This window comes from Bidens hawaiensis, unplaced genomic scaffold, assembly GCF_021521415.1.
Source record: "Bidens hawaiensis isolate Kalapana, Puna unplaced genomic scaffold, B.hawaiensis_p1.1 tig00021042_1, whole genome shotgun sequence".
Classification (NCBI taxonomy): domain Eukaryota; kingdom Viridiplantae; phylum Streptophyta; class Magnoliopsida; order Asterales; family Asteraceae; genus Bidens; species Bidens hawaiensis.
In genome coordinates this window covers 294,700-309,929 of record NW_027493257.1, presented here as the reverse complement: position 1 = coordinate 309,929, position 15,230 = coordinate 294,700, and positions in this window count along the sequence as shown.

Genomic DNA, 15,230 nt, shown 5'->3' with positions numbered 1-15,230 from the left:
CAGTTGGTTTGTTTGTTGGGGTGTGGATGAAAAGACCCGGGTTTGAAACCCAGGTTAGACATTATTTTTTTATTTTAAAACAATTTTGTTAAGAATAATAATCAAATAAATTATTTAAAAATCAAAATAAATCAAATAAAATAATTTTAAATCAAATAAAATTTTTGTAAATTATATATCACCTTTTCCCATATAAAAACCAACTTCTAAAACCGTTACCTCGTTAACTATAATCTGTTTGTTAATGTTAATTAGTAAACTTTAATTATTTAACTTTTGATTCGTTAATCCGTTAAAATTAGTTTTAGCTCGTAAACATTAACATGTGTTTAGCAAATATCATATTTCTCAAAATTACGTAAAGTTATTAATCAAATAATATTAAAAGATTATTAAACCATAAAAATTCCGGTAAAAGATAAAATATTATTAAAATAATAAAATGCCTAAAAATTAGTAAAAATTATAATAAGAATATTATATATTCCCAACAAATTATACAATTAACTTTAATAATCCCGTTAGTTCGTTGTTACCATATTATTTTATTTATAGTTCATGAAGTGCAATCATTTCGGATTCTTTTACATGCTTTCGGTTTATATTTCAAGTTGTTAGGACATGAAATGTCATGTGTATGTCCCCAGTTCTATCAGGATGGTTCGATATGAAGATAACGATCGTGAAACTAAGTTAACGGACTGAAAATGTCAAAAGAAACTGATTCGATCGAATCAGTGACTGATTCGATCGAACCAGGTCTCGTTCGATCGAATGAGAGACTCATTCGATCGAACCAGTTTTCGATATATAAACGAAACTTAGGAAATTTCACAAGAGAGCACACATTCTACACACAGTCACGAACCACCACTCTGCTGAAATACTCTCTGCCCGTTCTTCACGTGTCGGTCCTTTCCTCCGTCCCTAGGTGTCAAACCGTCTTAGGAATCGTTATCGCGCGTTGTTGATCACCACCGAATCGCCGTGTTAGAGGATTCCGCACTCTAACACGTTGCCCCGTGAATCGTTGGGAAACCGTGTCCCGCACCGGTCCGACAAAGTGGTATCAGAGCCTTTGGTTCTTGATTCACGTTAGATTTGTGGTGAAATTCGTGTTTTTCTCGCGAAAATCGTTATTTTTGCCGGAAAATTCCGAATTTTTGGTGTTTTTGATCTTGGTGTTCGTCGTGTTCTTGTCAAAAACTGTTAAAATTGTCATATTTTGGTGTTTTGATCTTGGAAAAGTGTGTTAAAAGTTCGAGTTTCGTCAAGAACGTTCTTCGCGTTCTTCGTGTTCTTCGTGTTTTTGGTGTGTTTGATCCGTTTTTTGGTTGGTGTTCATCTGTTTTTGTGTTAAAAGTCTCATTTTGATCTTACTTTGCTCCTTGATCTTCTAAGATTCGTGTTTGTGGTTCAAAATTCGAAAATCCGTCAAAATCTCCTAATTTTGGAATTTCCAGATTTTCCGATCGAACCAGTCTATTTTTGGAACTCATTCGATCGAATAGCCCTCCTATTCGATCGAACCAGTTTGAACTTGGACCGAATCAGTTTTTCCCGCCTAGAAATACTCCAAGTTCATTCGATCGAACCAGATTCGTTCATTCGATCGAACCAGTCTCCAGTTGATCGAATAAGTCACACATTCGATCCGTCCATTCGATCACTGTCTTATTCGACTGTCAGAACCCGTTCGATCAAACCATACACTCAATCGATCGAATCTGTTAACCCATTCGATCGAACCAGTTACACATTCGATCGAATAACTTTCAGAAGATCAGTTCGGTTTTCCAGAGAGACATTCGATCGAATCAGAACATATTCGATCGAATAAGGCACTCGTCCGATCGAACCAGACTCATTCGATCAACAGTTCAAAGTTAACCAAAGGATCAAAAATGGCTTCAAGTTCGAGTACCAACAAGAGGATTCAATCGATTCTCGAAAGTGATTCTGAATCGGGAAGCTATAACAAGCCACCAAAGCTAATGACTTTAAACGAATTTACAACCTGGAAGACAAGATTTCAAATTCATATAACAGGTGTAAATCCTGGACTTTGGGAAGCTGTCCAGACAAGTTGGGTGCATCCAACGAATGATGATGGTGAGTCGTTGAGCTACTTTAGGCTATCTGAAGAACAAAAGATAGCCTTCGATGCTGAGAAGAAAGCCTTCTCCTTACTATCACAAGCACTCTCCACTGATCTTTTTCATCAGTTTAACCAGTTTACTACAGCGTCAACTCTTTGGAACGCACTGGTTGACCGATGTGAAGGATCTGATTCCCTTAGAGAAATTCACGCACGGGAGCTCAAGCGTGAATTTGATCTGTTTAGTCCAGAGTCGGGAGAAGATATTGAGTCGTTACTGTCGAGATTTTACCATCTAATGTCAGAACTCAAGTCCTATAACGTCAAAACTACAGGGACTGAGAAAGTTAGATGTCTTGCACAAGGACTTCCACCTAGCTGGAGCACCTTCCTGACAGTAATGAGAAGAAGTCATCAGCTGGAGACGATTCTCCTGTCTGATTTTATTAAAGAAATCAGACACGAAGAGGCTGAACTAAGAGCCTCTTCCAGAAAACCGAGATCAACTTCTGACAAATCACTTTACATGTCAAAACCTCCTTTGTCAGATTCAACTGATCATGCTCCGATGAAGACTGCTTTTGTCTCCTCAACGTCAAATCAATCAAAGGGGACTGAAACGAGATCTTCCGTCCCACTATCAACTTCTGGAAACTCAAGTACTAACTCCGGACCCAAGTCAACGGAGAAAGCAACGTTGAATACTGAAGGCTTGGGAACAGTAACAGTGGAGGTTGCCAAAGAACACATGGCAACTCTAGGCACGATAATTGAGTCCTACAGTTTATTGGTGGCGGGTAAGCTAGGAAATAGTCATCTGGACAGCGATGACTATGAACAGCTTGACGAAGATGATATGGAACGCATAGACATTATGTGGGCTCTTGGCAGTGCGTTCCGAAGGGCCAGAAAGTGGACGAAGAAAACAGGTCAGGCCCTCTCAATAAACAACAAATCCAAGTTCGGCTTTGATAAAAGCAAAGTAAAATGCTACAACTGTGGCGAACTTGGTCACTTTGCCAAGGAGTGCTCGAAGCCAAGAAGGGAAGGTCACCAATATCCCTTCCGAACCACTTCATCATCATCCACTCCTGCTGCAGCAGCTGCAACTGTCAACCTTGAGAGACAACTGGTCCCTCAAAATCAAACCGCAGCAAACAACGTCGACATCAACAACGAAACTGCTCTTGCAGTTCAAGGGGATGAAGGCGAGACATGGAACTTGAGCATCAACATGGCTGATGTCACAGTAGTAGATGAAAACTCTGAAACAGAGTCTGTTGTTTCCTCGACCAATGAAGAATATACTGTCGATGAACCAGCTGCTGAAGTCCATGAAGGAGAACCTGAGGTTGAAGTGGTATCTTTGGAGATTAAGGAGGATCACGAAAAAGAGTCAAATGTTCCTCAAACATCTCCATGTTCGACAATTCCCGCAGAGGCTGCTGAAGTTGAAGAAGTCAACGAAGTAGAGTCTAAAGCAACTTCTGCATCGTTTCTGGAAAAAGCTGGGAATCTTTGCTTTGCATTCATGGCAGAGACATCAAATGCCAAGGTAAGTTCTAACCCATCAACTCCCAAACCAGAAAATGTTAAATGTTTAAAATGTGAATTGTATGAACAAGAACTTCAATCTCTAAAAGAGAGAATTGAAGATCTCGAGGCTTACAAACAAGCAGCCTCAAGATCTTTAATGGAACTGACTGACGCGCTTGCACAGAATAAGGCTTGGAAGCAGAAAGAGTCTGTTTTTAAAGAAAAGATTGATAGCCTTAAGCGTCAGAACAAGGAACTTGAAATATGTGTTCTGAATCAACAAGACTCTATCAATTTTCACATAAATAAGAATAATGTTTTGAAAAAAGAATTGGAAAACTTGAAAGCTGATTTTGAATCATTGAATTTCAAATTAAAAAGTTACTCAAATTCATCTTATTTATTAGAACACATCATTCCCGAGTTCCGAGGCAAAAAGGAAAGAGGCGTGGGATATAACAATGTCCCACCCCCGATCCTGAATCAATTTTCAAGCACACCAGGAGCTGTGCCGGATGATGAATCAAATGATTATATACCCGAGGACACAAACCAAATTTCTAAGTCTAAGGGTAAAGAAGTCATTGACCCGGCTCCTGAGTCCAAACAAAATGTTGATGCCACAGACTTAGGTTCCACAACTAAATCGGGCCCACCACCATCTAAGTCAAAGGCAACAACAACAAGAAGTTCTCAGAAGAAAAAGTTTAATCCTAAATCTGAGAAAGTCTATGTGGAACATAGTACCCAGTTTGTAAAGGAGGGTAACGTTAATGAAAAACATAATTTCCCAAAACACCCTCCTAGACAAACTTCACCCCAAAATGTCAAATCCAGGGGGTACTATGATAACAGACAAAACCAGAGTTATTTCTCTCCACCAAGTCAAAGGGGGAGAAACTACTGTTTTTCGTGTGGAGAGGTAGGGCATATAGCAAGATTTTGCTATAAGTACACGGATCCTAAGCAGTACATATCGACTCCGGATCCGAGGTATGTCAAGTCACCTCCTAGGAGGCGACCGACCATTGACATTCAAGGTCAAGAACGGTTTCACACACCGAGGTCGGTTTCTCCTCGGAAACCTCAGCCAACCTCACCACACCAATCCCCAAACCCCTCAGATCCAAGTGTTTCCACTTCGACAAGTGAAACTCAGTCTTCAACCAGCTATCTCAAACATGCTGAGAAGAAGACTGACTTTTGGAAACCTAAGAAAACTAACACTGTTGATAACAACGTCAAATCTGAAAACAGTGTTAATGAGGGTAAATGGATTGAATTGTTCATTCGTGATGAAGATGGAAAACCCAAGACCTTAAGGGCTTGGGTTTCCAATGATATTTAAACCTTTTGTTTTTGTGTGCAGGTTGCTCTATATGATCCAAGATTCAACATGTGGATCATAGACTCAGGAGCTTCCAGGCACATGACTGGAAACATGAATCTCCTTTCAAGTGTCAGACAAATAAAAGGAGGTGCAGTTTCCTTTGCAGGAAATCAAGGAGGTTATATCACGGCCCAAGGAATGGTGTCTAATGGGCGAATTTCGTTTGAGAAAGTAAATTTCATCAAAGAGTTGGAGAACAACCTGTTGTCGATAAGTCAAATCTGCGACAAAGGTTTCAAAGTTATGTTTGACGACCGAGATTGCCACATCTTGCCTAAGGATTTCAACTTTCCTGAAAACAAGGTTTTAATGTCAGCTGCACGCCAGAGTGATCTTTACATTCTGGATATGGCTAAGGCAGGGTCAACGTCTCCAACGGCGACATGTTTCGTGTCCAAGGCATCCGAACGTGATACTGTCTTATGGCATAGACGGATGGGACACATAAATGTCAGGAACATGAACAAGCTTGTGCACCGCAGACTAGTTGAGGGAGTTAATCTGAGAAGTTTTCGTCTCCCTGATTCATGTGTGAAGTGCAAAGCCGGAAAGCAGATAAAAAGGTCCCACAAGTCTAAGAGTTTCCACTCAATTGATATTCCGTTGGAACTCCTTCATATGGATCTTTTTGGCCCAATAAGCGTCAAAAGTATCTCTGGGCACTCATACTGTCTAGTGGTTACTGATGAATATTCTAGATTCTCTTGGGTGTTTTTCTTGAAAGTAAAATCAGAAACGTTTGGGTGTATACAACTGCTGGTTACAACTATTGAGTCTCAATACAATCTGAAGGTTCGAAGAATGCGGTCAGATAACGGTACAGAATTTAAAAATGCGAATGTTGAAAATTTCTGCAAAGAAAAAGGGATCGTTCAGGAGTTCAGTGCCCCATATGTTCCACAAATGAACGGGGTTGCTGAAAGGAAAAATCGTACGTTAATCGAGACAGCAAGAACAATGTTAGCCGACTCAGTGTTACCTGTTACGTTTTGGAGTGAGGCAATTGCCAACGCCTGTTTCACATTAAATCGGGTAGGCATCGTCAAGCGCCACGGCAAGACAAGTTTCGAGCTTCTTCAACGACGAAGGCCTAACTTAGAGCACCTGGAACCATTCGGGGCTCTTTGCACGTTACTTAAAAGGCAAGTCGATAATAAGTTCGAGGAGAAGATCATCAACGGCTATTTTCTGGGTTACAGCATACCTCTCAAAAGGGTCTTCAACAGAACAACAAAATTAGTTGAAGAATGGTACCATGTCGATGTTCAACGCTACACAGAACCAGCCAAGGGGACAGGAGAAGACTGGTTGTTTGATTATGACAAACTGTTCAAGTCATTCAATCTGTATGAGATTGCTATTCAAATGATGTATGAGGCGCAAAATGCACCTCCTGATGAATCTTTGCAATCTTCAACTCATCCTGGTCCGTCATCATCTTCCTCCATAGAGTCTAGCGATCAAGTTCAAGAATCTTCCGAATCTGAATCTGAAGATGAATCTCCAGCAGATGATGTACAATCGGCACCAACTCAGGTTACGTCACAACCTTCATCGTCAAATCAAGAAGTGCCGAATGCAGATCAGCCTCTAACGTCTACTTCAGAGGCACCACAATCCGCTCCAGTTCCTGAGCCGAACTTAACTAACTTGGAACAAAATGTTGTCGTTTCTGACAATCCGGTTGTTAGGACTGAACGTGATCATCCACAAGACAACATTATAGGGGACTTTCAACAGGGTGTCAAAACTCGGCGACAGCTGAATTTTGGTCTCTACACAGAAATGATGGAGTCAGGATCAGTTGCTCTTAATGCCCATGAATGCTTCTTAGCACAAGAAGAACCACACAGCACCACCGATGCGCTGAAAGATTCCAACTGGGTCTCAGCCATGCAAGAGGAATTATTGCAGTTTAAAAGACTTGGTGTGTGGAAGCTGGTGGATCTCCCCAAAGGACAGAAGAAAATTGGCACTAAGTGGGTACTAAAATGTAAACGTGACGATCGTGGAGTGATTGTTCGCAACAAAGCCCGCCTGGTGGTCCAAGGGTTTAGGCAAATCGAAGGCCTAGACTACAATGAGGTATATGCTCCGGTTGCTCGTTTGGAGGCAATCCGGATGTTCTTGGCGTATGCATCTTTCAAGAAATTCAAAGTATATCAAATGGACGTCAAGAGTGCCTTTTTGTACGGTCACATCGAAGAGACCGTATATGTGGCACAACCTCCAGGTTTTGAAGACCCATATCACAAGGACAAAGCCTATCTGCTCAACAAGGCTTTGTACGGTCTTCACCAAGCCCCGAGAGCTTGGTATAAAGAACTATCCAAACACCTTCTGAACAACGGGTTTAGAAGGGGAACCATTGACTGCACACTATTCTCAAAAGAAAAAGAAGGAGATCTAATTATGGTACAAGTGTACGTGGACGACATCATCTTCGGGTCCACGAATAAAACACTTTGTAAGGAGTTCGAACAAGTGATGAAAGAAAAATTTGAAATGAGCTCCATGGGTGAGATGAAGTTCTTCTTAGGACTTCAAGTTGATCAAAAAGATTCCGGTATCTTCATTCACCAGACAAAATACGTCAATGACATCTTGAAACGGTTTGAGATGTTGAGTTCTTCTTCACAGGGAACTCCTTTAGAGGTTAATCACGGGATTAATCCTGACGAGAAGGGTGAATTGATCAATCCAACTCACTATAGAGGGATCATCGGATCTCTAATGTACCTGACTGCTTCTCGGCCAGACATAATGTTTGCTACGTGTCTCTGTGCACGTTACCAGTCAAAGCCGAAGGTCTCCCATCTGATTGCAGTCAAAAGAATTTTGCGTTATCTGAAGGGTACTCCAGATTGGGGTCTTTGGTATCCTCATGATGATAACTTTGATCTACATGCGTACAGTGATTCGGACTATGGTGGTTGTAAACTCGATTACAAATCAACAACAGCAGGATGTCAGTTCTTTGGAAGTCGTTTAGTAACGTGGCAATGCAAAAAGCAGACGTCAGTCTCCACTTCAACAGCTGAGGCGGAATATATTGCGGCTGCCAGTTGCTGTTCTCAAGTTATTTGGATTCAGCAACAAATGCGTGACTACGGTATTGAATGTTCTACTACTCCCATATATATTGATAATTCTGCTGCAATTTCAATTACCAAAAATCCGGTCCATTTTAGCAAAACGAAGCACATCGAAATTCGATATCACTTCCTTCGTGATTGCTACGAAAAGAAGTTAATCGATGTGATAAAAATCCCCACTCAGGAACAACGCGCTGATCTCTTCACTAAAGCATTTGATAAACCACGGTTTTTATATTTACTAGAGATCAACGGCGTTAAACGTATATCAGATGATGTTCCTGAAGATATCATTTAAATTGTTTTCAATTTTTCTTTTCTTAAAAATTTGAAAAAGTCCAAAAAGATTTTGTTTTTTATAAATTCTAGGGGGAGAAAGGTTTCAAGAAAAACCAAAAACAATATAAAATACAAAAACCCAAAAACATTAAAAAAATTTCAAAATTTTGAGAAGTTGATCTTGTTACAAGAAAGGTGATAGTACACAGACGCTATCATACTGAGACATCAAAAAGATTTGTTATGTCTGTACAGCTTATTTTCATTTTTCAAATATTAAATTTTTATACATCACTATCGCTTAAAATTATGTCGGTTACCTCAGTTTGATGGACACATTTTCGGATGTGTGTTGGTCCTTACTTCTACTAGTAGATTATGAGGATAGCCATTAACCAGATGACTGAAAGTGATCGGGGCGGGTTTTGATGGGTCTTTATTCTTTCGCTGAAAAATAGTCGGTTATATTTAGTTAGAAGGACACATACTCGTATGTGGTCGGTCCAGTTGATCCATTGGATCTTCAGGATAGCCGTTTACCTGAAGACTTTGACTTGATCGGGGCGAAATAATTTAAACGTTATATGTTTTAAAAGACATTCATATATATTCAGAAAATGAGAAATTGATCCAACCTTGGAAAATGATAGATACACTGATTCTGTGTGCTTAACTAGTGAAGTTATTAGGCTTAAAAGGCTTTAGAACGGTCATTGTGTGTCATGGTAGCTTTTTATGGTGCGTAAAAGTAGATGTGATACAAACTAAATCTACTCGATTTTACGTGGAAACTCCTTAAGAGTTTTGTATGTCTTCATATATATCTTTCCGAATGATAGGCAGAAAAGCGATTACCCAGTCATACACGAGCCCATAAGTGTTCTGATTCCCGTAAAGATAGTGTGTGAAGAAACTGCAGTGATCCAGATTCGGGACTTGCAATTGTTTACTACTCTGAAGTCTATGTTAAAATAAAAAAAAAAAAAAAAAAAAAAAAAAAAAAAAAAAAAAAAAATTACATTATGAGTGATTGAAACATTCTAGAGTTAACAATGTCAAGACTTCTCAATCATGGAGTAAGAAAGAAAGAAAACGGGAAGCAGATGAAGACACTTACAACTTTAATCAGACACTATGGGTCAAGGTCAATTCGGGGTGACTTGGGGAAAGCCAAATACGCTTTGAGAATAGATAGGAGGCATCATAATCTCTGAGTTGATACCCACTTAAATTTTGAGACATAATTGAACCTAACTCGTATCACAGAAACGATGAAAACCATTTTAAGTTATTTACATGCTCACAACCTGTTTCTTTATGTCATAATACAGCTAAACACGGATCTGTGTGACAGTCACGTAATTAGTATGATTCCTGTTCGGATCTTTCTCACAAAAAGAATATTCATTATGTCTTGTTTAACTTCGTTTATTCGTAAAAAAAAAAAAAAAAAAAAAAAAAAAAAAAAAAAAAAAAAAATCTCAGTAGACAGTCATATACGTCTGTATGATTTCTTATTATAGATCCTTCTCAACCAAAAATAATGTGTTTTAAAATTTTGTACAGTTGTTTATTTCAGTTTGAATATTATAAAAAAAAAAAAAAAAAAAAAAAAAAAAAAAAAAAAAAAAAAAGATTTTTAATTCTGAATTAATCTTTTTATTTTTATTTATTTTATTCTGCTTTAATGTTGATGAGAAATCATCGTGACAGGTAGTCTGATCCCTGTCCCTCCCTGTAAATATTTTGATAAAAACCAAAAAAGATTTTATTTCTATTTATTTTTCATTTTATTTATTTCTCGTGACAGGTAGTCTGATCCCTGTCCCTCTCTGTAAATATTTTGATAAAAACCAAAAAGATTTTAGTTTTATTTTAATTTATTTTATTTTTTTCTGTTTGTTTAAGAATCGATGAGAAATCATCATGACAGGTAGTCTGATCTCTGTCTGTTCCTACTAAATGTTTATCCAGTGTGTAGAAATGAAAGAAAACTTCATGCAGGTTGCTAAATGTTCATCTGTGCAACAGGCTGTGCATGAAAGAAAGAATGAAGTGACAAGAAAACCCAAAGATGTTTGAGCCTGATATTTTTCCATTTGTTACTAATGTATTATGATCTATATGTTCTGTAGGAACGAAGCTCTCAGGATTGGAAAATGTCTACGAAAACTAACCAAGTGTCAAAAGTTTATGTTTTCGTGCAGGTTCAAAGGCATCACGATCGATGGACGGGAAATAAGAAATTTAAAAATTTATTTTTCAAATGTTTTCCCTCATTCGATCGAATAGGTTGCTATTCGAACGAATAACTCGATCGAATGAACAGATTCGATCGAATCAGTGGTTGAGGAATGTAAACAGTTGCGAAGAGACTCATTCGATCGAATAGAATCTCATTCGATCGAATGGTCCAAACGAACAAGTCCGTTCGATCGAATAAGTCCAAAAATAGTATAAATATTCAAACTCATTCGATCGATCAGTTTTATTCGAAATATTTTACGGATTTTTGCTCTCAAATTGATTTTCCTCAAACCCTCTTTTTGATCCGATCATATTATTCGATTTTTCACGTAGATCACGAAAATGTAAGTTTTACATGTTTTTAACCGTGTTTTGATCGAGTTCTTGATCGTTTAAGTTTTCCGGGTTCGGGTGTTCTTCATTTCTGGGTTTCTGTTTGAATGAGTCGAACCAGTCCATTCGATCGAACGAGTTTCTTATTCGATCGAATGTGACTTATTCGACCACTAGTTCGATCGAATCAGAAGTCAACGATAAGATCTATCTCATTCGATTGTCTGTGATCGAACCAGATCTCATTCGATCGAATGAATAGCTCAACCGATCGAATGTGTTACTCGTTCGATCGAACTAGTCCAGAAAATTTGAAAAGTTTAAACGCATTCAGTCGTTTCAATATCTGTTCGTTCTAACACGTTTAAGTTTACAGATTCAATGGCTGAAGTTGCAGTAGTGGTTGCTCAGTACAAAACGTCCATCAAGCACAACATCGTGGCTTTTCTAGACGAAAAGTCGAGCCACGGGAAAGACTTTGCAACGGTGATAAAGTTTTTGAAGAGGTCAAGGATTTTTGGACCTATCTCGAGGGTCATTGAGCCGATAATGTCAATCCAACAGGAATTTTGGAGAAATGCCACGCACGACAAATCAGTCGTGCCGTCGGTTATTCGCTCCACCGTTAGAGGGCATGCAATTGTTATATCTGCCCAGGTCATTCGAGAAGTCTGTGGATTTGAAGATGATGAATCAGACCCGACCTCCCTACATCCTGCTGCAACAAGAGGATGTTTCGCACGTATGAAGTATGACGGCGACCTCAATGCCGGTCTGCTTCATAAGGCCAACTTGTGCCCCGAGTTCAAATATTTGGCACACGTTGTGATGCACTGCTTGGGCCCTCAACGAACCAGCTTTGACAAGCTGAGGGAAAGCATGCAGTTCACTGTAGCTGCTTTGGTGATGAACCGACCATACAACTTCTCTCAGATGACTTTCGGTCATATGGTCGAGAACATCACGTTGAAGCAAGGGAAAAGTGAGAAGTTTCTACAGTTCCCACGGTTCGTGCAAATGATTGTCGATACTCAAGCACCAGGGTTACTGAAAGAAAACGAAGGTGATGTGGTGAAACTGGACCACATGAAAAATGAGACTCTCAACCGTCTCAAATCTTACAAGGAACGTCCAACCAGGCCACCAATCAAAAGATGCTTCGGGCATTTGGTGAATCCGTCTTACAGGGCCCCTCCTAAAAGGAAATGGAGAAATGATACCAGTGACTCAGACGTCGAAAACTTACCTTTGCAGGAATCAAGCGACGACTCTGACACTGAGGAGGTGGCGGTCCCTGAAGATACAAGGACCGAAGCTGAAAAGGAGGCTGATTCGTTTCTAAATGAAGAAGAGTTGGAAACTGGTGAGGAAGTCAGAGCCGTGGAAAATCCGGCCGACATAGATGTAGGAGAAGAAAGGCCTGCAAAGAGGCAAAAGAAGAAGGTTACTCGGAAGTATCGAAGCTTATTTCCCGATCAACCGCGTCCCTCAATGTTACCATCCGTCGGGACTTCTGCTGCTCCTCCTGCTCAACCAGCACAGCCACCAACACCGCAGTCAGCTCAACAACCTATTCCTCAAGCTCAACCTGAAATGGCCATACCTCAAAAGGTTGCATCCGAACTTGCTGATTTGCACAAGGCGATGATGAAGATGTTACTGTTCAAGGCAGAGCAAGAAGAACAGAATCGGCTCAGAGATGAGCAGATTGCTAAACTTCAAGCTGAGAACGAAATGCTCAGGCTTGAAAATAGTCAGTTAAATGCTACTGTCGCTGAACAGGGATCTTCGATCAATGAACAAGGTTCTTTGATCACCGAGCTGAGAGAGTCAAATCTACGCCTTGAAGCAAGAGTGACTGAGCTGAAGGGTGATGTTCTTCGTCTGGAAGGTCCAACCAATGTCGATGTGGACACAGACGAACTGGACTCTTCTGATGATGGAGGTGAAGGTAGTTAAGAGTATTTTGAGTGAATGTAGTAAGGACTTAAATGTTAAATCTTTTCAATTAATGATTTGTTTGTAAACCTAGTTTCATATGTAATGATATTGTATTTAATGTTTATGATATTACATATGTTTACTTAAATTTGTTGTTACTTTGTGTTTGTGTAATCAAACAGGTGATGCTGATCCGTTTAATGTCCAACCGCTGCAATCAAAAACAGCAGCGGAATATTTCACGTTTTTACTGGACAATCCAGATGAGCAGCAATTCTTCGCAAGTGGAGACTTGGAAGAAGGTGAAATTTCTCACAATTTCACAGAAGAAGAACTGGAACATATGTTTGAGCTATACAATGAAGAAACAGGCAAGTATCTGGCTTTGCCTTCAACAGAACAAACATCTTCTTCGGCTGCTACACCTGACTCAACATCATCCACGGCCGCTGATCCTTCTCAATTCGATGAAGTCGAAATGGAAGACTTGACGCAGGAAGAATATCCAGAGTACTACACGTCTCAAACTGAAGATCTTCCTAACTCGGCAAGCTTCTTTCAAAATGTAACAGAGGAGGAAATACAGAAGAAGGCTGACGAAAGGTCAAACACAATGAAACAGCCTTCTGATGCAGATCAAGCCGATTTCGTTGAGAAAACTGAAGAGTGCAAGAAAGCTTTCAACGCTATTCTTGAGAAGATAAGGTCCAGACGACAAGCAAAGCCGACCATTCCTCACACAATGTCCTATAAGATGAAGGGTCGTAGAACTTCAGGTGAAATAATTGCTTGGGCGTGTCTGAAGGATCTTAATTGCATTGCTGTCAAGAGAGAAAAAGGGGTTGAGTACTTTCAACGTATCACTGACTTGAAGACTCTTCCTACTTTTGATCTAAACCGTCTTAACTATCTTGATATGCTTTATGCAAGTTCATCTCCATTTGCAACGTATTATCAGAGTGTATTGCGAATGGAATACAGCTCAAAATGGAAGATGATCACTCCACAAAGGCCAAAGAGATATACAAGTAAAAGGGAGATCGATCCGATCACCAACAGGCCAAAGATTGTTTTGAAGTACATGCCACCACTCACGATGAAGAAGATTCCTCTAAGAAAGATGAAGCAGGACTTCTACAAAGCGTTCAGGCATTGGTACTATGACGGAAGACTGCATGAAGCAGTCATCGTGCTCAACGACAATGGAAATTGGAGCACAATTCGTATCTTTGATCCTATGTGGCTCACAAACTTGTCACGGGAGGACGTCTACACGCTGTACAAGACAGAGATTCTCTACGCCCCCGAAGACATGGAGCAAGCTTTAACGTATAGAAATGTCATTAGGATCTGCTTTGCCTATGACATACATGCAGGATCAAATTGGAAAGAGCAACAGAAGAAGTATGCACAAGAGACTGAAGCTTAATTGTCATGTTTATTTTGTTTCTTGTTGTAATGAAAGGTTTAATCTTCTGGTTGTAATTGTTTTTGAGTTGAATGTAATTTGTTTTGGAACATTGTGATAGATTGTGCTTAAATGTTTATCTAAAGTTTCAATTGACAGCTTCTCAGGATATGCGGAACCTATGGTAAGTCTGACTGACTGGACCATTTGATCCTGAGAGAACTTCATGATGAAAGGAGTTCGTGGATGCAACATGCGCACCATTAGCTTTGAGAAAAGAGAGAGTGAGATAACTCCAAGGGGGAGTTACGATCGAGCAAGAGAACTCGATTGATTGTAAGTAAATAGAACTGGCTCCAAGGGGGAGTTTGTTAGGACATGAAATGTCATGTGTATGTCCCCAGTTCTATCAGGATGGTTCGATATGAAGATAACGATCGTGAAACTAAGTTAACGGACTGAAAATGTCAAAAGAAACTGATTCGATCGAATCAGTGACTGATTCGATCGAACCAGGTCTCGTTCGATCGAATGAGAGACTCATTCGATCGAACCAGTTTTCGATATATAAACGAAACTTAGGAAATTTCACAAGAGAGCACACATTCTACACACAGTCACGAACCACCACTCTGCTGAAATACTCTCTGCCCGTTCTTCACGTGTCGGTCCTTTCCTCCGTCCCTAGGTGTCAAACCGTCTTAGGAATCGTTACCGCGCGTTGTTGATCACCACCGAATCGCCGTGTTAGAGGATTCCGCACTCTAACACGTTGCCCCGTGAATCGTTGGGAAACCGTGTCCCGCACCGGTCCGACACAAGTTATCTTTGATTTCGAGGTGAGTTTCTCACACTCCCTTTTTAAACGCTTTTACATTTTGGGGGTAGCAAATATATCCTACT